Source organism: Neomonachus schauinslandi, chromosome 1, assembly GCF_002201575.2.
Source record: "Neomonachus schauinslandi chromosome 1, ASM220157v2, whole genome shotgun sequence".
NCBI lineage: Eukaryota > Metazoa > Chordata > Mammalia > Carnivora > Phocidae > Neomonachus > Neomonachus schauinslandi.
This window is the reverse complement of record NC_058403.1, coordinates 23861805-23885313: the sequence shown is the minus strand read 5'-3', so window position 1 is coordinate 23885313 and position 23509 is coordinate 23861805.

Below are 23509 nucleotides of genomic sequence, written 5' to 3'. Positions count from 1 at the left end.
TTTATTTATTTATTTGACAGAGAGAGAGAGACACAGCAAGAGAGAGAACACAAGCAGGGGGAGTGGGAGAGGGAGAAGCGGGGCTCGATCCCAGGACTCCAAAATCATGACCTGAGCCGAAGGCAGATGCTTAAAGACTGAGCCACCCAGGCGCCCCAACCCTGTATCTTCATGACATCTTCTCCAGAGCAGGGAGAAGTTTTCTGTACTCACGTGTTAAAATTGGACCCACCAGGATAATCCAAAATAATCGTCCCATCTCAAGGTCTGTAATCACTTCTGCAAAACTCTTTTTGCAACATATAGCAACATATTCACCAATTCCAGGGATTAGAAAATGGACATCTGGGGGCACCTGGGTGGCTCAGTCTTTAAGCATCTGCCTTCAGCTCAGGTCGTGATCCTGGGGTCCTGGGATCGAGCCCTGCATGGGGCTCCCTGCTCCGTGGGAAGCCTGCTTCTCCCTCTCCCACTCCCCCTGCTTGTGCTCCCTCGCTCACTGTCACTCTGTCAAATAAATAAATAAAATCTTTAAAAAATAAAAAGAACATGGACATCTCTGGGGATCCATTTTCTGCCTACCACATCCTTTATGTGTTGGAAGGTGCAAAATGTGATCATTTGTCCCTTACTTCAGAGACGATATATAGGCATAACTCAGATTACTCAAAATTTCACTGATGTGGCAGAACTCTAAATATAATTGGACTAAATACACTCACTTGGTCAAAGTATCAAGTGATTTATTGGCTTTGGTAGGACATCTGTACTTTAGAAAATGAGAAGAAAATAAAATGTAGTTTCAGAACTGGTGGAGGGCAATAAATAATAATTTATTATCAATAAATGAGGAAGAGAAAGCCCAGGTTGGTAATAAATGAGGAAGAGAAAGCCCGGGTTGGTTCATTAATGAGAATGGGTGAGTTCAATATTCACATTAGAAAAGTAAGTAAAATGAGGCTGTTCTATAAGCCCCATTCAGCTGTGGTCATGAAAGAAAGCAGTGAGGAAGGGGAAGGATTCTCTCAATAGCCAAACTTTTGGTGGTATACGTGACAATCTAATTTGGGTTTAAAGACAAGTGGCTGGGTTCCGGTCCTGCTATAGCTGGAAAAGCCTGCTGTATTGCAGCTTATGTCTCCTGCTGAATAAAACTAAAACTCTGGTAATTAACTGAGGACTCTGAAAAGTTTAAGCAAAATTGGGCAGATTATGAAAGGGGTGAATTTCTAGGTATATATATTTCTCATTTTAGCTTTCATAACTTTGTTGTAAGAGTGGGCTCCAATCACATTGGTGCTTAGGTGAGCAGCAGTGTAGAGGACTAAACCACTACATTTCTGGACTATCTATCTATTTATAATCTATATTTCTGGATAAGGAAAAGGGCCCCTTGTTGGGGCTGAAGAGTGAAATGCAGGGATCCTAAAGGGGCCAGTTGGAGAAGGGAGTCCCTTAATACTGGATATGAACCCACGTAATTCTCCAGATCAACCCTGAGCAGTGCAACAGACAGACCCTAAAACAACACAGTGAAAACTTAGGGAATTGAACTAATATTTGATCACTACCCAAGTCGCAGACTTATCCCTGAGTGACACACATATGAAACAAACCCAAGTCAAAATAGCAAAGGCTCAGGGCGCCTAGGTGGCTGACTCTTGGTTTTGGATCAGGACATGATCTCAGGGTCCTGGGATCCAGGACCTGGGACCTCCCCACTTCCTCTAAAATAAATAAATAAATCTGAGAAATAAATAAGATTTAAACAATGGTCAAAGTCACAATTAACCCCTGAATAACACATGCACATGAGAGATCCAAAGCAGCATAGATAGCAAAGGCTCTGAAAATAGAACTGAGGTTGGAACCATCACCCATAGAAGGCAAGATAGAACTTGTGGTCAAAATCTAACTGGATTCATAGACTAAAAAGAACAAACAACAACAATGAACATTTTCCAGGCTACTGTAACAGGACCCAGAATGAACACAAAATAATATTCAAAATGTTCAAAATATCTAGAATTCAATGCCAAAACATTAAACTTACAAAGAACCAGAAAAATTTGATCAAGGCTTAAAGAAATGACAATCAACATAGACCAAACACAAGATGGCTGAGCTGTTGGAATGATCTGATAAATTCTTTAAATGAACTGTTATATTTTGTCACATAAGATAAACATACTTGGATTTTTTGGAACTGAAAAATACAATAGTTGAAATTTAAAAAAAAATACTGAATGGGCTCAATACAAAAAATTAGAGGAAAATAAAGAAATGAGTGTTTTGAAAATAATGAATAACATTATCGAAACTAAGGAACAGATTTTAAAAATTGATATTAAAAAAATAACAGAACCTCAAGGACTTGTGGGACAGTATCAAATCGTCTAATAAAAAGTGTGTTATTGGAGACCAGGAGAGAAGAAAGTGATTGGGGCAGGATCAAATATTTGAAGAACTAGTAGCGAAAAACTTGAAAACTTGCTTCATTACCGTATCTTCTCATGTAAATTAGTGATTTAATTAAATGAAAAAATGGAAATTACTGGGAAAAAGTTCTTTCTTTAATTATCACCATGTATTCATGCATTGAATTGAATTGTCTTAGCACCTGGGGCAAAATTAATTGACTGTAAATGTGAGAGTTTATTTCTGTATTCTCAATTCTATTCCAATGATCTATATGTCAGTCCTTATACCATTAGCATATTGTCTTATTTTTATATCATTGTATTAAATTTTGAAATTGAGAAATATGGGTCCTTCAACTTTGTGCTTTTTTGAAGTTGTTTTAGTCATTCTGTGTCCCTTGGATATTCATATGAATATTAGGATCAACTTGTCAATTTCAGCAAAGAAATCAGCTGATATTTTGATAGGGATTATGTTGAGTTTATAGATCAAATTGGAAAGTATTGCCATCTTAACAGAATTAAGCCTTCTGAGCAATTAACATGGGATATTTTTCCATTTAATTAGGTCATATTTAATTTCTTTCAATGATGGTTTGTAGTTTTCAGAGTATAAGTTTTGCACTTCTTTTGCTAAACTTATTCCTAGGTGTTTTATTCTTATTGATGATACTGAGAATGGAATTGTTTAGTTAATTTCATTTTTGGTTTGTTCATTGCCAGTGTATAGAAATACAATTGCTTTTTTAAATTAATAATGTATTCTGCAATTTTAATTAACTTATTTATTAATTCTAATACATTTTTAAGTAGGTTATGACTTGATATCTATAAGAATATGTCATCTGCAAATAGAGATAGTTCTACTTCTTCCTTTCTAATCTAGAAGTTTTAATATCGTTTTCTTTTTTACTTTGTAATATGCATTTAGGTTTCCTCCATGTCTATATATGGCTTGATAACTCGTTTTTTTTTTTAGCCCTCAATAATATCCATTGTCTGCATATACCATAGCTTATTCATCCATTAACTACCAAAGGATTCTTGGTTGCTTCCATGTTTTGGAAATTATGACTAAATTCTTCTATAAACATCCCTATGTGGGTTTTATAGATGTAACTTTTCAGCTCTGAGTAAATACCAAGGAACCAGATTGCTGTATTATATGGCAAGAGCATTTTTGGTTGTGTAAGAAACTGCCAAATAATCTCCAAAGTGGCTGCACCATTTTTCATTCCCACTAGCAATGAATGAGGGTTCCTATTGTTTCACACCCTCACCAGCATTTGGTACTGCCAAAGATTTGGATTTTCTCTATTTTAATATGTGTGTGTTAATATCTCATTTTTTCCCTTTAATTTGCATTTCCCTGATAACACATAATGTGAAGCATTTTTTCTAATTTTTTTTTTTTTATCATTTGTATAGTTTTTTTTGGTAAGGTGTCTGCTGAGGTCTTTGGCCCATTTTTTTAATCCAGTTGCTTAATTTCCTATTGCTGTATTTTAAGAGTTTTCTTTGTTCTTTTGGAAAGGAATTCTTAGCCAAGTAGTTTTTGCAAATATTTTCTCCTAGTCTGTGACTTGTTTTTCTCATTCTCTTGACATTGCCTTTGCAGGACAAAGGTTTTTAATTTTAATAAAGTTTACCTTATCATTTTTTTTCATGGATCATGGTGTTGCATCTAAAAAAGTCATCACCATACCTAAGATCATCTAAATTTTCTCCTATCTTATCATTTAAAAGTTTATCTGAAAGATAAAAGCATGTTATTTTCTAAAACTTCAAAAAAATTTTTTGTCTTATATTTATGTCTGTGATTCATTTTGAGTTAATTTTTGTGATGGCTCTAAGATCTATGTCTAGATTTATTTTCTTGCATGCAGATGTCCAGTTGTTCCAGCACTATTTGTTGAAGAAACTGTGCTTTCTCCACTGTATAGCCTTTGTTCCTTTGTCAGAGATCAGTTGGCTAAATTCACATGGGTCTATTTCCGGGCTCTCTGTTCTATTCCATTGATCTATTCTTTCACCAATACCACATAGACTTGATGTAGCTTTATACTAAGTCTTGAAGTTGGAAGTCCTCCAACTTTCTTCTTCTCCTTCAATATATGTTGGCTATTCTGGATCTTTTGCTTCTCTATATAAACTTCAGAATCATTTTAATATCTACAAAATAACTTTCTGGGATTTTGATTGGGACTACATGTAATATATAGATCAGTTTTGGAAGAACAGAAATCTTGAAAATATTGAGTCTTCCTATCCATGAACATGGACTATTTCCTCATTTATTTAGTTCTTTCATTTCACTCATTGGAGTTTTGTAGTTTTCTCCATATAGATCTTATATGTATTTTTTATTAGATTTATACCTCAGTATTTCAATTTTGAATGGTGCCAATGTATATGATACTGTGTTTTAATCTCAAATGCCACTTGTTCATTGCTGGTATATAGAAAAATGACTGACTTTTATACATTAACCATGTATCCTACAATTTTTCTATAATCACTTATTGGTTCCAGGAGATTTTGGGTGATTATTTCAGATTTTGTACATGTGTGATTATGTGATCTGTGGACAAAGAGTTTTATTTTGTCCTCATTAACCTATATGTTTTAAAAGGTTCTTTTCTTGTCTTATTGTATTAGTTAAGACTTCCAGTAAGTAGTTGAAAAGGAGTGGTAAGAAGGGACATTTGTTTCTGATCTTAATGGGAAAGCTTCAATTTTTTCACTTTTAAGTGTGATGTTAGCTCTAGTTTTTTACAGATATTCTTTATCAAATTGATGAAATCTTCTATTCCTAGTTTACTGAGAGCCATGAACAGGTGTTGGAGAAAATCATAATCTTTTGGCTGGGAAATTCTCACAATAAACTTAAAGTTCTATTTCAATGAAAAAAGCAGAAAATAAATGTTGGAATATCAGCAGACTGTGTTATCTAACACAGAACTCAAAATCGGTCATCATTTCTGTTCTACCTTACATTTCATAAGAACTTTTATCGATGGTATCTTTTTAAATATCATGTAAATTTGAGAAATTATTCCTATGTTAAGACGAATTTACTAAACCTCATAGAATACAATGACCTGCACAAGGTCCATGTACATGCTCTAGTCATTTGACCCTTTAAAAAGTGTTACTTCCCTCTTAGTTAATTAAAATACATATTAAGAAATTCCATAAATGCTATATGAAGTTTGAAAGCAAATAATGAATGTGGAGAATGTAAAAGTTCATTGTTTGGACTTAATCTATCACAATGTCATTTATTTAGCAAGTACTAATGAAATATTCAGCAAACAACTAAATTCCCACTATTATATGAATGAATACAAGAATCAGAATGATTTCTTTGATCTGGGTCTTTTTCATTAGATATATTATGAAATTCAGGGCTCCTGTACAAGTTTTAAGAGTAACTGTAGGTAATAACGGCAAAGATATATCCTGAATGGTATGTCCTATCTTTATTGTTCTGTTACATTTTATTTATTTCATGAGTCAGCTACTGATCATTCTATAACAAAGATAAAAAATACATTTTCTTTCCCAAGACTTTGTATAAAAATACACATAAATATGCCTAAGATAAATACAACTTAATTGACTTCTATAAGATTACACAGAAAATGAGGTTTAGATCTCTAATTAAAGTCTTCAATGTGCAATGGCCCATCTGTACTATGGCCCAAAAGTATTTGAACTTAGAGACTGAGATAACTCAGTGTGAATGCAAGAAAAATAAGGTTATTATTTATTGGATTGGCTGGAGACTAAGACTGCCCAGATAATCATGTTTAAAATCATTGTTTAAAAATAGCACATGTTCCGGGCGCCTGGGTGGCTCAGTTGGTTAAGCGACTGCCTTCGGCTCAGGTCATGATCCTGGAGTCCCTGGATCGAGTCCCGCATCAGGCTCCCTGCTTGGCAGGGAGTCTTGACCCTCCCCCCTCTCATGTACTCGCTCTCTCTCATTCTTTCTCTCTCAAATAAATAAATAAAATCTTAAAAAAAAAAATAACACATGTTCCAAGCAGCATGCAAATAATAGCCAGTCTTAAAGAATTAGAGTTTTATATGTATGTTAATAAGCAAAGAAAATTTCTTTTTTTTTAAAAGATTTATTTATTTATTTATTTGAGAGAGAGAGAATGAGAGAGAGAGAGCACATGAGAAGGGGGAGGGTCAGAGGGAGAAGTAGACTCCCCGCCAAGCAGGGAGCCCGATGCGGGACTCGATCCAGGGACTCCAGGATCATGACCTGAGCCGAAGGCAGTCACTTAACCAACTGAGCCACCCAGGTGCTCATCAAAGAAAATTTCATTTCGATTTCAAAATTTCCCTTTTTATGAATAAAAAACACTATGGTCTATCAGAACTGTTCAAAAAAACTCATAAAAATTAGTAGTCACTACACTTAATTTTGCAGACTTTATGGTGTAGGAGCCAATAGAGGGTAAATTGAAAATATATGGTAGAAGTTGTTAAATGTGTTCTCACTTACTCTAATATTTGAAAACATTCACCACCCCTCTAATAATTGATGTTTGCTTTTTCACCCTTTTTTATTATCCCTCAAGATTATATCTTTGGAAGAAAACCCAGCAATAATAGAAACACTTGACTTGAATGTTTTTCTCCTTACATTTAGAGATGCCCTACTGGGAAAGCAGATTAGAACTGAGATCATACATAATACATAGATCCTAGAGCATAATTCTGATAATGCTAAAGAAATCACAAAACTAAAAAAAATACCTATTTAATTTTTGTTTAGCCATCCATAGGATCAGAAAATTCTCATGTTGACCTTGATGTTTATTTCCATAAATTATTTTAATTTTTCCATCAATATATTTCATTTATAAACTCTCCTATAATTAATAAAAGTAAAACATGCTAATATCTGGAGGAAGAATGCATAGCCTGTGCTTGTGTTTTGTTTTTGTTTGACTCCCTTTGTTGAAACTTTTCAATATTAAATTTAAAAATACCTTACTCTATTACTTTAGGATACTATAATTTCATGGCACCTATTTTTTTGTAGATTTATTACTACTTGCTTGATTTGTAGTAAGCATTTTTTAACATCACAAATATGATCAATAAAATGAATATGTTGGAATATATGTTTATTTTTATAACATTGAAATTAAGCCGATGTGATGACACACCAAAAAAATATAGTTCATTAACAATAGTGCTTTATTTTTTTTAAATCATTTTACTTTTTAGTAAGAAATTACTAATTCTTTCCCTTTTCCTTCTGGCAGTGAAAAGATGTCTTTTGTTCACTTATGCTCTGTGCAACTTCCAGATACTCTTGAGGAGGTGGAGATTTCTACTATTGCTGATAACCAGGCACTAACCATAGTGAGGAATAGTGCCCATGAGTGGAAAACTGTGAAAGCCTGATATAATTTCACAGAAAATTATTGTTATCAAAAGAAGAAAGTTATGTGGTCAGCTGCCTGCATTTATTAGGGGGTGTAAGGGGAAAAATAAAGAAAGGGGGCAGTCATAGAAATAGAAATGCCCTATGGTCGTAAGTCCTAAGGACACAGGGAGAATGTATATAAAGTACAATTTTCAAAAATTCTCACATAAACACGGATACACACACACACACACACACACACATTGCCTAAGATTACTTCATTACTGCATTTGAATCTGGACTCTGGCCCATAAGTGTTTCTGGCAGAGTTGATATTTCAACTATATATGCTTTGGTAATCTAGCACTTTGATAAAATAACAGTGTTCCCTTTGTATGGACTAAAAATCTAGGCAAGTTTCAAATTAAATCTAGATGTAAGGGGATTATAAATCATACCCATGGTCTCACAGATTTGTGTGAATTTAGAAATTGTGAATATTTGTTCTTAAGGTGTTTGTAACACTTATCAAAATTTAAGATTAGCTCTGATTGCATTTTAAATATAATTGAGTAATTGTTTTGGATTTGCGATTTTAAGTTGAAAGACATGACAGCTTGTAAAATTACTATATTATCATGTTTAAGAGAATTGAATTTGCATTTACAAAATGGATAAATTTAGCTGATTACATTGAAATTAGTTGTTTAAATGCTTGAGAAAGATTTATTTGTCAGTTCCTGGCACTAAAAGTTTTAAGATTATTAAATTCATTACATTTAAATATAATTTAAATTACTTAAAGAAACATTAACTTGGTTCATTTATAATTTAACTTTTTTTTTTTTTTTCTCAAGTTAATGCTTGAAATTGATTAACTGTTAAAACCAAATATAACTAGTTTGGGGTTTTTGTTTGTTTGTTTTGCTTTATTTTGTTTTTTTCTTTAATATGTTAACTCAATAAAGTAATATTAATACAAACACCCAGATAAAGGCATGAGGTTTCTTTTTGAGATGATGAAATGTTTTAAACTTTTCTGTGATGATGGTAGCACATATCTGCAAATATTCCTTAAAGCATTAATTGTACATTTCAACTGTGTGAATTGTATGGTATGTGAATTTTTGGCTCAATAAAATGCTAAAAAAAACAAGTTGACATAGTCTTCATTGTTCAAGATTCATCTCTCAGTCACTAAACTTTTTCATCTCATCATGTGACTAACCATGAATTTTTCTTTTTTTTCTTTTTTATTATGTTATGTTTATCACCATACATTACATCATTAGTTTTTGATGTAGTGTTCCATGATCCATTGTTTGCGTATAACACCCAGTGCTCCATTCAGTATGTGCCCTCTTTAATACCCATCACCAGGCTAACCCATCCCCTCATCTCCCTCCCCTCTAGAACCCTCAGTTTGTTTCTCAGAGTCCATCGTCTCTCATGGTTCATCTCTCCCTCCGACTTCCCCCCTTTCATTTTTCCCTTCCTGCTATCTTCTTCTTCTTCTTTTTTTTTTAACATATAATGTATTATTTGTTTCAGAGGTACAAGTCTGTGATTCAACAGTCTTACACAATTCACAACACTCACCATAGCACATACCCTCCCCAATGTCTATCACCCAGCCACTCCATCCCTCCCAACCCCCCCACTCCAGCACCCCTCAGTTTGTTTCCTGAGATTAAGAATTCCTCATATCAGTGAGGTCATATGATACATGTTTCTCTCTGATTGACTTATTTTGCTCAGCATAATACCATCCAGTTCCATCCACATCATTGCAAATGGCAAGATTTCATTCCTTTTGATGGCTGCATAATATTCCATTATATATCTAGATACCACATCTTCTTTATGCATTCATCTGTCGATGGACATCTTGGCTGTTTCCATAGTTTGGCTATTGTGGACAATGCTGCTATAAACATCGGGATGCATGTACTCCTTCGGATCCCTACATTTGTATCTTTGGGGTAAATATCCAGTAGTGCAATTGCTGGGTCGTATGGTAGCTCTATTTTCAACTTTTTGAGGAATCTCCATACTGTTTTCCGGAGTGGCTGCACCAGCTTGCATTCCCACCAACAGTGTAGGAGGGTTCCCCTTTCTCCGCATCCCTGCCAACATCTGCCATTTCCTGACTTGTTAATTTTAGCCATTCTGACTGGTGTTAGGTGGTATCTCATTGAGGTTTTGATTTGGATTTCCCTAATGCTGAGTGATGCTGTGCACCTTTTCATGTGTCTGTTGGCCACTTGGATGTCTTCTTTGGAAAAATGTCTGTTCATGTCTTCTGCCCATTTCTTGATTGGATTCTTTGTTCTTTGGGTGTTGAGTTTGATAAGTTCTTCATAGATTTTGGATACTAGCTCTTTGTCCGAAATGTCATTTGCAAATATCTTCTCCCATTCTGTCAGTTGTCTTTTGGTTTTGTTGACTGTTTCCTTTGCCGAGCAAAAGCTTTTTATCTTGATGAAGTCCCAATAGTTCATTTTTGCCCTTGCTTCCCTTGCCTTTGGCAATGTTTCTAGGAAGAAATTGCTGCAGCTGAAGTCGAAGAGGTTGCTGCCTGTATTCTCCTTTAGGATTTTGATGGACTCCTGTCTCACATTTAGGTCTTTCAACCATTTGAGTCTATTTTTGTGTGTGGTGTAAGGAAATGGTCCAGTTTCATTCTTCTACATGTGGCTATCCAATTTTCCCAACACCATTTGTTGAAAAGGCTGTCTTTTTTCCATCGGACATTCTTTCTTGCTCTGTCGAAGATGAGTTGACCATAGCGTTGAGGGCCAATTTCTGGGCTCTGTATTCTGTTCCATTGATCTATGTGTCTGTTTTTGTACCAGTATCATACGGTCTTGATGGTTACAGCTTTGTAATAGAGTTTGAAGTCGGGAATTGTGATGTCACTGGCTTTGCTTTTCTTTTTCAACATTCCTCTGGCTACTCAGGGTCTTTTCTGGTTCCATACAAATTTTAGGATTATTTGTTCCATTTCCTTGAAAAAAGTGGATGGTATTTTGATAGGGATTGCATTAAATGTGTAGATTGCTCAAAGTAGCATTGACATCTTCACAATATTTGTTCTTCCAATCCATGAGCATGGAACATTTTTCCATTTCTTTGTGTCTTCCTCACTTTCTCTCATGAGTATTTTCTAGTTTTCTGAGTACAGATTCTTTACCTCTTTGGTTAGATTTATTCCTAGGTATCTTATGTTTTTGGGTGCAATTGTAAATGGGATCGACTCCTTAATTTCTCTTTCTTCTGTCTTGTTGTTGGTGTATAGGAATGCCACTGATTTCTGTGCATTGATTTTATATCCTGCCACTTTACTGAATTCCTGTATGAGTGCTAGCAGTTTTGGGGTGGAGTCTTTTAGGTTTTCCACATAAAATATCATATCATCTGCAAACAGTGAGAGTTTGACTTCTTCTTTGCCAATTCGTATGCCTTTTATTTCTTTTTGTTGTCTGATTGATGTGGCTAGGACTTCTAATACTATGTTGAATAGCAGTGGTGATAGTGGACATCCCTGCCGTGTTCCTGACCTTAGGGGGGAAGCTCTCAGTTTTTCCCCATTGAGAATGATATTTGCTGTGGGTTTTTCATAGATGACTTTTATGATATTGAGGTATGTACCCTCTATCCCTATACTCTGAAGAGTTTTGATCAAGAAAGAATGCAGTTACTTTGTCAAATGCTTTTTCTGCATCTATTGAGAGGATCAGATGGTTCTTGTTCTTTCTTTTATTAATGTATTGTATCACATTGTTTGATTTGCAGATGTTGAACCAACCTTGCAGCCCAGGGATAAATCCCACTTGGTCATGGTGAATAATCCTTTTAATGTACTGTTGGATCCTATTGGCTAGTATTTTGGTGAGAATTTTTGCATTCATGTTCATCAAGGATATTGGTGTGTAATTCTCCTTTTTGATGGGGTCTCTGTCTGATTTTGGGATCAAGGTAATGGTGGTCTCATAAAACGAGTTTGGAAGTTTTCCTTCCATTTCTATTTTTTGGAACAGTTTCAGAAGAACAGGTATTAATTCTTCTTTAAATGTTTGGTAGAATTTCCCTGGGAAGCCATCTGGCCCTGGGCTCTTGTTTTTTGGGAGATTTTTGATGACTGCTTCAATTTCCTTAGTGGTTATAGGTCTATTCAGGTTTCCTATTTCTTCCTGGTTCAATTTTGGTAGTTGATACATCTCTAGGAATGCAACCATTTCTTCCAGACTATCTCATTTGCTGGCATATAGTTGCTCATAATATGTTCTTAAAATTGTTTGTATTTCTTTGGTGTTGGTTGTGATCGCCCCTCATTCATTCATGATTATTTATTTGGGTCCTTTCTCTTTTCTTTTTGATAAATCTGGCCAGGGGTTTATCAATCTTGTTAATTCTTTTAAAGAACCAGCTCCTAGTTTTGTTGATCTGTTCTACTGTTCTTTTGTTTTCTATTTCATTGATTTCTGCTCTGAACTTTATTATTGCTCTTCTCCTGCTGGGTTTAGACTTTATTTGCTGTTCTTTCTCCAGCTCCTTTAGGTGTAGGGTTAGGTTGTGTATTTGAGACCTTTCTTACTTTTTAAAGATTTTATTTATTTATTTGACAGAGAGAGAGAGAGATAGCGAGAGCAGGAACACAAGCAGGGGGAGTGGGATAGGAAGAAGCAAGCTTCCTGCTGAGCAGGGAGCCCGATGTGTGACTTGATCCCAGGACCCTGGGATCATGACCTGAGCCGAAGGCAGACGCTTAACACCTGAGCCACCCAGGTGCCCAAGACCTTTCTTATTTCTTGAGAAAGGCTTGTATTGCCATATACTTTCCTCTTAGGACTGCCATTGCTGCATCCCAAAGATTTTGAACAGTTGTGTTTTCATTTTCATTTGTTTCCATGAATTTTTTAAATTCTTCTTAAATTTCCTGGTTGACCCATTCATTCTTTAGTAGGATGTTCTTTAGCCTCCATATATTTGAATTCGTTCCAACTTTCTTCTTGTGATTGAGTTCTAGTTTCAAAGCATTTGGTCTGAAGAGATGCAGGGAATGATCCCAATCTTTTGGTACTGGTTGAGACCTGATTTGTGGCCTAGGATGTGATCTATTCTGGTGAACGTTCCATGGGCACTAGAGAAGAATGTGTATTCTGTTGCTTTGCGTTGGAATGTTCTGAATATATCTGTGAAGTCCATTTGGTCCAGTGTGTCATTTAAAGCCTTTATTTCCCTGTTGATCTTTTGCTTAGATGATCTGTCCTTTTCGGTGAGGGGGTTGTTAAAGTCCCCCACTATTATTGTATTGTTGTCAATGTGTTTCTTTGCTTTTGTTATTAATTGGCTTATATAATTGGCTGCTCCCATGTTAGGGGCATAGATATTTACAACTGTTAGATCTTCTTGTTGGATAAACCTTTTAAGTTTGATATAGTGCCCTTCCTCATCTCTTATTATAGTCTTTGGTTTAAAATCTTATTTGTCTGATATAGGGATTGCCACCCCAGCTTTCTTTTGGTGCCCATTAGCATGGTAAATGGTTTTCCAACCCCTCACTTTCAATCTGGGGGAGTCTTTGGGTCTAAAATGAGTCTCTTGCAGACAGCATATCAATGGGTCTTGTTTTTTTATCCAATCTGATACCCTGTGTCTTTTGATTGGGGCATTTAGCCCATTTACATTCAGAGTAACTATTGAAAGATAGGAATTTAGTGCCTTTGTATTGCCTGGAAGGTGACTGTTACCGTATATTGTCTGTGTTCCTTTCTGGTCTGTTACTTTTAGGCTCTCTCTTTGCTTAGAGGTTCCCTTTCAATACTTCTTGTAGGGCTGGTTTCGTGTTTGTAAATTCCTTTAGTTTTTGTTTTGTCCTGGAAGCTTTTTATCTCTCCTTCTATTTTCAATGACAGCCTAGCTGGATATAGTATTCTTGGCCACATATTGTTCTCATTTAGTACTCTGAATATATCATGCCAGTCCTTTCTGGCCTGCCAGGTCTCTGTGGATAGGTCTGCTGCCAATCTAATGTTTCTACCATTGTAGGTTACAGACCTCTTGTCCCAAGCTGCTTTCAGGATTTTCTCTTTGTCTCTGAGACTCGTAAGTTTTACTATTAGATGTCGGGTGTTGACCTATTTTTATTAATTTTGAGGGGGGTTCTCTGTGCCTCCCGGATTTTGATGTCTGTTTCCTTCCCCAAATTAGGCAAGTTCTCTGCTATAATTCGCTCCAATATTCTTCTGCCCACTCTCTCTTTCTTCTTTTTCTGGGATCCCAATTATTCTAATATTGTTTCATCTTATGGTATAACTTATCTCTTGAATTCTGCCCTCATTATCCAGTAATTGTCTATCTCTCTTTTTCTCAGTTTCTTTATTTTCCATCATTTGGTCTTCTATATCACTAATTCTCTCTTCTGCCTCATTTATCCAAGCAGTTAGAGCCTCCATTTTTGATTGCATCTCATTAATAGCCTTTTTGATTTCAACTTGGTCAGATATTAGTTCTTTTTCTTTCTCCAGAAAGGGTTTCTCTAGTATCTTCCATGCTTTTTTCAAGCCCAGCTAGTATCTTTAAAATCATCATCTGAACTCTAGTTCCAACATCTTACTAATGTCCATATTGATTAGGTCCCTGACAGTAAGCACTGCCTCTTGTTCTTTTTTTTTTTTTTTGAGGTGATTTTTATGTCTTGTCATTTTGTCCAGAGGAGAATAGATGAATGAGAGAACAAAATGCTAACAGAGTAACAACCACCCCAGGAAAATATACACTAAACAAATCAGAGGAGACCTTCCAGAAAGTGGTCGCTTTTCTGTTCAGAGAGTTGCTGCTATTCTTTTCTTCAATCTCCTGTTGAGTTTGTAGGTGTTCAGAATGGTTTGATCCTTATCTAGCTGAATTCCTGGGACCAGACGAAATTTAGGTCTCCTACTTCTCCATCATCTTGCTCCTCCCCACTCATGAATTTTTCTTTTGAGATATTACCAGAGACAGAAATGTAGGCAGTTCTCACTTCCCCATTTCTTGTTTATTTAATTTTCAAAAAGCTTTAAATGCCATCTTGTACATAAATTATTGTGAATGTCTCTTGTTATCCCTTAGAATAAATTCTAATAATTATTAAAGTGTTTGAAAATTTTTAAGAATTTGTTTTTTGTGTTTTTTTTTAATTTAAATTCAATTAGCCCAACATATAGTACATCATTAGTTTTTGATGTAGTGTTCAATGAGTCATCGGTTGTGTATAACACCCAGTGCTCATCACATCATGTGCCCTCCTTAATGCCCATCACCCAGTTACCCCATCCCACCATCCATCTCCACTTCTGCAATCCTCAGTTTGTTTCCCAGAGTCAAGAGTCTCTCATGGTTTGTCACTCTCTCTGATTTCTTCCCATTCAGTTTTCCCTCCATTTCCCTATGGTCCTCTGCACTATTTCTTATATTCCACATATGAGTGAAACCATATAATTGTCTTTCTCTGAGTGACTTATTTCACATAGCATAATACCCTTGAGTTCTATCCACATCGATGTAATTGGTAGGTATTCATCCTTTCTGATGGCTGAGTAATATTCCATTGTATATATGAACCACATCTTTATCCATTCATCTGTTGAAGAACATCTCAGCTACTTCCATGTTTGAGTACTGTGGATATTGCTGCTATGAACATTGGGTATATGTGCTCCTTCTTTTCATTACATCTGTATCTTCAGGGTAAATGCCCAGTAGTGCAATTGCTGGGTTTTAGGGTAGCTCTATTTTCAACTTCTTGAGGAACCTCCATATTGTTTCCCAGATTAGCTGCACCAACTTGCATTCCCATTAACATTGTAAGAGGGCTCCCCTTTCTCCACATCCTTGCCAACACTTGTTTCCTGTCTTGTTAATTTTAGCCATTCTAACTGGTATAAGGTGGTATCTCATTGTATTTCCCTGATGACAAGTGATGTGGAGCATTTTTCATGTGTCTGTTGGCCATTTGTATGTCATCTTTGGAGAAGTGTCTGCTTCTGCCCATTTCTTGACTGGATTATTTTGTTTTGGGGTGTTAAGTTTGATAAGTTCTTTATAAATATTGGATACCAGTCCTTTATTTGTTATGTCATTTATGAATATCTTCTTCCATTCTGTAGGTTGCCTTTTAGTTTTGTTGACTCTTTCCTTTGCTGTGCAGAAGCTTTTTATCTTGATGAAGTCCAATAGTTCATTTTTGCTTTTGCTTCCCTTGCCTTTAGAGATGTGTCTTGCTGCAGCCGACGTCAAAGAGGTTACTACCAGTGTTCTCTTCTGGGATTTTGATGGATTCTTGTCTCACATTTAGGTCTTTCATCCATTTTGAGTTTATCTTTTATGTATGGTGTAAGGGAATAGTCCAGTTTCATTCTTCTGTATGTGGCTTTCCAATTTTCCCAGCACCATTTATTGAAGAGACTGTCCTTTTTCCACTGGATATTCTTTCCTGCTTTTTTGAAGATTAGTTGATGATAGAATTGAGGGTCCATTTCTGGGCTCTCTATTCTGTTCCATTGATCTATTTGTCTGTTTTTGTGCCAGAACCATGCTGTCTTGATGATCACAGCTTTGTAATATAGCTAGAAGTCAGGCATCATAATGCCCCCAACTTTGGTTTTCTTTTTCAACATTCCGTTGGCTATTCGGGGTCTTTTCTGGTTCTAAACAAATTTTAGGATTGTTTGTTCTAGTTCTGTGAAAAAATGTTAATGGGATTTTGATAGGGATTGCATTGAATGTATAGATTGCTCTGGGCAGCATAGACATTTTAACAATGTTTATTCTTCCAATCCATGAGCATGAAATGTTTTTCTATCTCTTTGTGTCTTCCTCAATTTCTTTCATGAGTGTTCTGTAGTTTCTAGAGTACAGATCCTTTACCTCTTTGGTTAGGTTTATTCCTAGGTATCTAATGGTTTTTGGTGCAATTGTAAATGGAATCAATTCTTTAATTTCTCTTTCTTCAGTCACATTGTTAGTGTATAGAAATGCAAGTGATTTCTGTATATTTGATTTTGTATCTTGACATGTTGCTGAATTGCTGTATGAGTTCTAGCAATTTTGAAGTGGAGTCTTTTGGGTTTTCCACATAAAGTATCACATCATCTGTGAAGAGGGAGAGTTTGACTACTTCTTTGCCAATTTGAATATCTTTTAGTTCTTTTTTGTTGTCTGATTGATGAGGCTGGAACTTCTAGTACTATGTTGAACAATAGTGATGAGAGTGGGCATCCCTGTCATGTTCCTGACCTTAAGGGAAAAGCTCTCAATTTTTCTCCATTGAGAATGATATTTGCTGTGGACTTTTCATAGATGGTTTTTATGATACTGAGGTATGTACTCTCTATCCGTACACATTAAAGAGTTTTAATCAAGAAAGGATGCTGTATTTTGTCAAATGCTTTTTCTGCATCGAGAGGATCATATGGTTCTTATCTTTTCTTTTTTTAATGTGATCTATCACATTGATTGATTTATGAATGTTAAACCACCCTCCCTTGCAGCCCAGGAATAAATCCCCCCTTGTTGTGGTGAATAATTCTTTTAAGGTACTTTTGGATCCTATTGGCTATATCTTGGTGAGTATTTTGGCATCCATGTTTGTCAGGGGTATTGGTCTGTAATTCTTCTTGATGGGTTCTTTGTCTGGTTTTGGAGTCAAGGTAATGCTGGCCTCATAGAATGAATTTGGAAATTTTCTTTCCATTTCCATTTTTTGAAACAGTTTCAGAAGAATAGGTATTATTTCTTCTTTAAATGTTTGGTAGAATTCCCCTGGGAAGTCATCTGGCCCTGGACTCTTTTTTTTTTAGGAGGTTTTTGATTACTGCTTCAATTTCCTTGCTGGTTATGGATCTGTTCAGATTTTCTATTTTTTCCTGTTTTGGTAGTTTATAAGTTTCCAGGAATGCATCCATGTCTTTCAGATTCCCTCATTTGTTGGCATATAATGTGTTTTTAAAATTGTCTGTATCTCCTTGGTGTTGGTGTGATCTCTCCCCTTTCATTCATGATTTTATTAATTTGGGTCCTTTCTCTTTTCTTTTGGATAAGTCTGGCCGGAGGTTTATGATCTTATTAATTCTTTCAGAGAACCAGCTTCTAGTTTCATTGATTTGTTCTATTGTTCTTCTGGTTTCTATTTCATTGATTTCTGCTCTAATCTTTATTATTTCTCTTCTCCTACTTGGTTTAGGCTTTATTTGCTATTCTTTCCCCAGGTCCTTTAGGTCTAAAGTTAGCTTGTGTATATGAGTTTTTTTTCTAATTTTTTTAGAGAGGCCTTGTATTGCAATGTACTTCCCTCTTAGGATCACCTTTGCTGTATCCCAAAGGTCTTGAACAGATGTGTTTTCATTCTCCTTAATTTCCATGATTTTTTAAAATTTTTCTTTAATTTCCTGGTTGACCCATTCATTCTTTTTTTTTTTTAAAGATTTTATTTATTTATTTGACAGAGAGATACACAGTGAGAGAGGAGCACAGGCAGGGGGAGTGGAGGGGGGAGAGGCAGGCTTCCCGCTGAGCAGGGAGCCCGATGCGGGGCTTGATCCCAGAACGCTGGGATCATGACCTGAGCCGAAGGCAGGCGCTTAATGACTGAGCCACCCAGGCGCCCCGACCCATTCATTCTTTAGTAGGATGCTCTTTAACCTCCACGTGTTTGAGTTCCTTCTAAATTTCCTCTTGTGATTGAGTTCAAGTTTCAAAGCATTGTGGTCTGAAAATATGCAGGGAATAATCTCAATATTTTGGTATCAGTTGAGACCTGTTTTGTGACCCAGTATGTCATCTATTCTGGAGAAAGTTCCATGTGCACATGAGAAGAATGAGTATTCTGTAGTTTTAGGATGGAATGTTCTGTATATATATCTGTGAAGTCCATCTGGTCCTGTGTGTCATTCAAAGCCCTTGTTTCTTTGTTGATCTCCTGCTTAGATGATCTGTCCATTTCAGTGAGTGGGGTGTTGAAGTCCCCTACTACTAATGTATTATTATCAATGTGCTTCTTTACTTTGGTTATTAATTGGTTTCTATCATTGCTGCTTCCATGTTGGGGGCATAAATATTTATAATTCTTAGTTATTCTTGCTGGATAGACCCTTTAAGTATGATATAGTGTCCCTCTTCATCTCTTACTACAGTCATTGGTTTAAAATCTAATTTGTCTGACATGAGGATTGCTACCCCAGCTTTCTTTTGAGGTCCATTAGTGTGGTAAATGGTTCTCCACCCCCTCACTTTCAGTCTGGAGGTGTCTTTGGGTCTAAAATGAGTCTCTTGTAGTCAGCATATGGATGGGCCTTGCTTTTTTATCCAATCTGATACCCTGTGTCTTTTGATTAGAGCCTTTAGCTTATTTACATTCAAAGTAACTATTGAAAGATATGAATTTAGTGCCATTGTATTGCTGTAAAGTCTCTGTTTTTCAAGACTGTCTCTGTTTCTTTCTGGTCTGTGTTACTCTTGGGCTCTTTCTTTGCTCACAGGATCCCCCTTAATATTTCTTGCAGGGCTGACCTGGTGGTCACATATTCTTTCAGTTTCTGTCTGTCCTGGAAGCTCTTTAACTTTCCTTCCATTCTGAATGACAGCCTTGCTGGATAAAGTATTCTTAGCTGCATATTTTTCTCATTTAGTACCCTGAATATATCATGCCAGCCCATTCTGGCCTGCCAGGTTTCTGTGGATAGATCTCACGTTAGTCTTATGTTCTTCCCTCTGTAGGTAAGGAACCTCTTGTCTTGAGCTGCTCTCAGGATTCTCTCTGTCTCTAAAAATTTGTAAGCTTCACTATTATATGTTGGGGTGTTGCTCTATTTTTATTGATTTGGGGAAGGTTCCTCTCTGCCTCTTAGACATGAATGCTTGTTTCCTTCCCCAGATTAGGGAAGTTCTCAGCTATGATTTGCTCAAATATGACTTCTGGCCCTCTCTCTCTCTCTTTTCACCCTCAGTCACCCCAATAATTCTGACATTGGTTAATTTCAGGGCATCTTTAGTTTCTCAAAGCCTTTCTTCATGGGCTGTTAGTTGTCTTTCTCTCTTTTCCTCAGCTTCCTTCCTTTCCATCAGCCTGTCTTCTAGATCACTTACTTTCTCCTCTGCCTCATTCACTTTAGCTGTTAGAGTAACCCATTTAAACTGTATCTCCGTTATAGCATTTTTAAGTTTGGCCTGATTAGATCTCATTTCTGCAATAAGAGATTCTCTCTCGTCTTTTATGCTTTTTTAAGCCCAGCTTATTAACTTTATTATTGTTATCCTGAATTCCAGCTCTGACATCTTACTTATATCCATATTGATTAGAACATTACCTCTGGTTCTTTCTTTTGTTGTGAATTCGTCCTTCTAGTCATTTTGCCCAGAGAAGAATGAGTGAGCAAGTGAGCTGAATCAAAAATATCAACCACTACCCAAGCAAAATACACATTAGACAAATCCAAAATGGTCAGAAGCAAAACCAAAAAGCAAACAAAAACAAAGCAAAACAGAACAGAAAAGAAAAAGAGAAAAAAAAGGGTGGGTGGGGGAGGAGAGAAATAATCTCACAGGGTGGACAAAGCAGGGTGATCCATTTGTTCCTGAGTGAGTTTTGGTCTATGTGTTAGAAGACACAACATTCCAAAATTGCAAAGAAAGCAAAACTTATATATAAAATTGAATAGAGTGAAAAAAAGGCCAAAAATGAAGCATATATCTACAAAATGTGGATGTAAAAAATAAAAGTTAAAAAGCAACTTAAAACATAGAGTTTATAAAATAAGAAACTAGTTTGAATGTGAAAAAAGAAGAAAAAGAAATGGAAAATTTTAGGCTGAAAGATAAACGAATCATGAGGAAAAACCCTTGAGCTTTATATACTATTTTCCCCTGGCAATGGAGTTTTACAGTCTTGTGGAATCTGTAAGTAGTTTGCACCTGTTCTTCCAGTTTGTCCTCCCCTCTGGGGAGGTGCCTGCTGTGCTGCTTCTCGGGTGTCTTTGCCTGGAGGAGTTGCATCACCCCTTGCCAGGGGCTGGGCTCAGTATAAACTGGCCCTCTGTGTGGCTTTTGTTCCCTGAAGGCTTTCCCTGACTCTTTAGAGGATCAGAATAAAAATGGCTGAAACTTGATCTCTGGCCCCAGAGCCAAAAGGCTGTGGTCCCCCCTCTTCAGCAAACTCTCTGGGACAAACAGTCTTCACCTTCGTGGGTGCCAAACTCCTCAGATTCCAGCGGTGTGGGCCCACAGCAATCTTCCTGGGGAGAGTCTGAGGGACCCATGTCACTGCCCTTTGTCTGCCCTAGGGCTGAGAGCCCTTGCGGGCTCCAGCGTATACCTGCTCCTCTGCTCCCAGGGGATGGCTGAATGTATCCTCACTGTCCTTTCTGGGGCTGCCACCCTGAGAGCTGTTGCTTAATCATGGGTGCACCTGTTTTGCCCCTTCCAGGGGATAGCAGAGTGTCAGCATGTTCCAGTCCTTTTCAGTGTGTTCAGGGGGAGAGTGGTCACCTGACCGGTCTTGTTTATGGCAACTGAGCTGAGAATCCCTTCCTGGGCTTGCTGAGAATAACCAGTTTCCCTGCTCCACTGCTTGGGCACTCTACCAACTCAGGCACCCCTGCTTCTTCTGTGACTCCTGCAATCCTGAGACCACACTAACCCCTCTAGCATTTTGCCCTTTGCATCGCCTGAGCCCCTTTCAGAGATGTCTCTCACTGGAGCAGATTTCTAAGAGTTCCAATTTTGCCCTCTGGGGCTATATCACTTTCTGGTAGCCAGCTTATGGAGGCTCCCTCCCCACTCTGTTTATTTTCCAATATCTCCCTGAAGATTTATGCTTCCGTACCCCTACCTTGTAAAAAGCAGTCGCTTTTCTACTTGTAGAGTTCCAGATATATTTTCTTACATATCAGGCTGAATTCATGCATGTACAGAATTGTTTGATAGTTATCCAGCTAAATTCAAGGGACCAGATGAAACGAGGTCCCTTACTCTTCCACCATCTTGCCTATTTATCAATTTGTAAGAATTTGATTCAAAATTTTGATTGCTTTTTTAAACTCCTGTAGGAACATACACTTTTTTTCTTTATTGTATTATAGTCTACATCTTACTATACCCAGCTACACAAAGGGTTTTAATTACTTTTTAAGAACTATATTAATTCCATAGTCAAGATATAATATATCATTATCATTATTGTTTTAATATAGATTTATTGAGAACCAGTGAAGATAACATTATTTTTTTTATGTATAACTGTATCAATCTAGGTCTAGTCAGGAAAGAGAAACCACGCAGTAATACGATCAGGAAAATTTTAATGAAGAATTACTAACTATAACAGGGGATTAGAATAATGAGGGTTTAACTTATACAAAGTAAAAATTCTAAATACAGGCATAGCAGATACAAGAACCATTTCCTCTTGGGCTGAGATAGAGCAGCCAAGGAAGACTCTCCCCCACCCCATCCCACTCCCAACACAGGGCTGATATCCAGACTTTCTTAGAGAAGGCCTGGTCATGACAAAAAAGTCACCATGGTGCATTAATGATGGAGCTTGCTGGAAATCTATCCTTCAGTGAGCCAAGGAGAGCTTTCCCTGGCAGATATCTCACTAGAGGCACTCTGCTACAAATCTGCCCTAAGGAGTCCTGAAAAAAGCTGTTGGCTGCTGAGTGCTTCTGGGCACTGTGGACCACAGGCATTAGGTACTAGAAATCTTGCAAGTGCTGCAGGACCTGAGTGCTGGGGACTCCATGTGCACCAGTGGAGTCTGATAAGCAATCACACCAGAACCAGAAAGCAAAATTTTTTTTTTCCTGCAATGTCATTCCAGTACCCTCTACTGGCAAAGTTTTAATTGAAGATAGCAAAAGAAAAATATAAAAATGGCCCAGACACATTTTCACAGAGCAGGCACAGAGGGTGAATTTAGAGTTGAGAAGAAATAGATTAACAGTACAGTGTCTTTAATGTTTTTATATTGAGAATTGTATATTTGTTTACATTTAAGATGTTTCAACCACAAGGTGAATTTTGTACTGATTTTGAGATACTTTGTCATAATTGTTGAAAATGATTAGAATATCAACTTATCTTTCCATTTGGGTTGCATTCTGATTTACCTCAGATATTAATATTTATGCAAGAAACTTATTCATGTTTTTCTCTGTTATACTATTAAAAACATTTTAACAGATTGAATGACTTATATATTTCTATTTATTTTTATACTATTGTGTTGTTTTTATACTTAGTATTTTTAATCCCTCTGGAAATTATTTTATCATATCATACTGGAATATTCTACTGTTGGCAGAAGCCATAAGACTAGTTGCATCAATGTGAGCTGTACTTTGTCCCGCTAACCTTTCTGTTTTAAATTTCCCTCAGGAAGAGAGATACATACAATAGAATCCTTAAAACGTGATTTGGAGAATCACATGAAGAAATGAAACTAAGGAGAAAAACTGAACTCTGAAAGATACTATGATGTGTAGTGCAAATCTCCCTATAAAAACAAAGGATTTCCTTCTTCATTCTTGAGCAGCTGAAATGCTGCCCTAGAAAGTCTTCAGCTGTCAGGCCTCTTCAGAAATTGCCTCAGCTTGACACAGCCATCCTGCCCAATGTCATGCTTCTTTTCCAGAGATGACTACGTGCAATGATAATTATG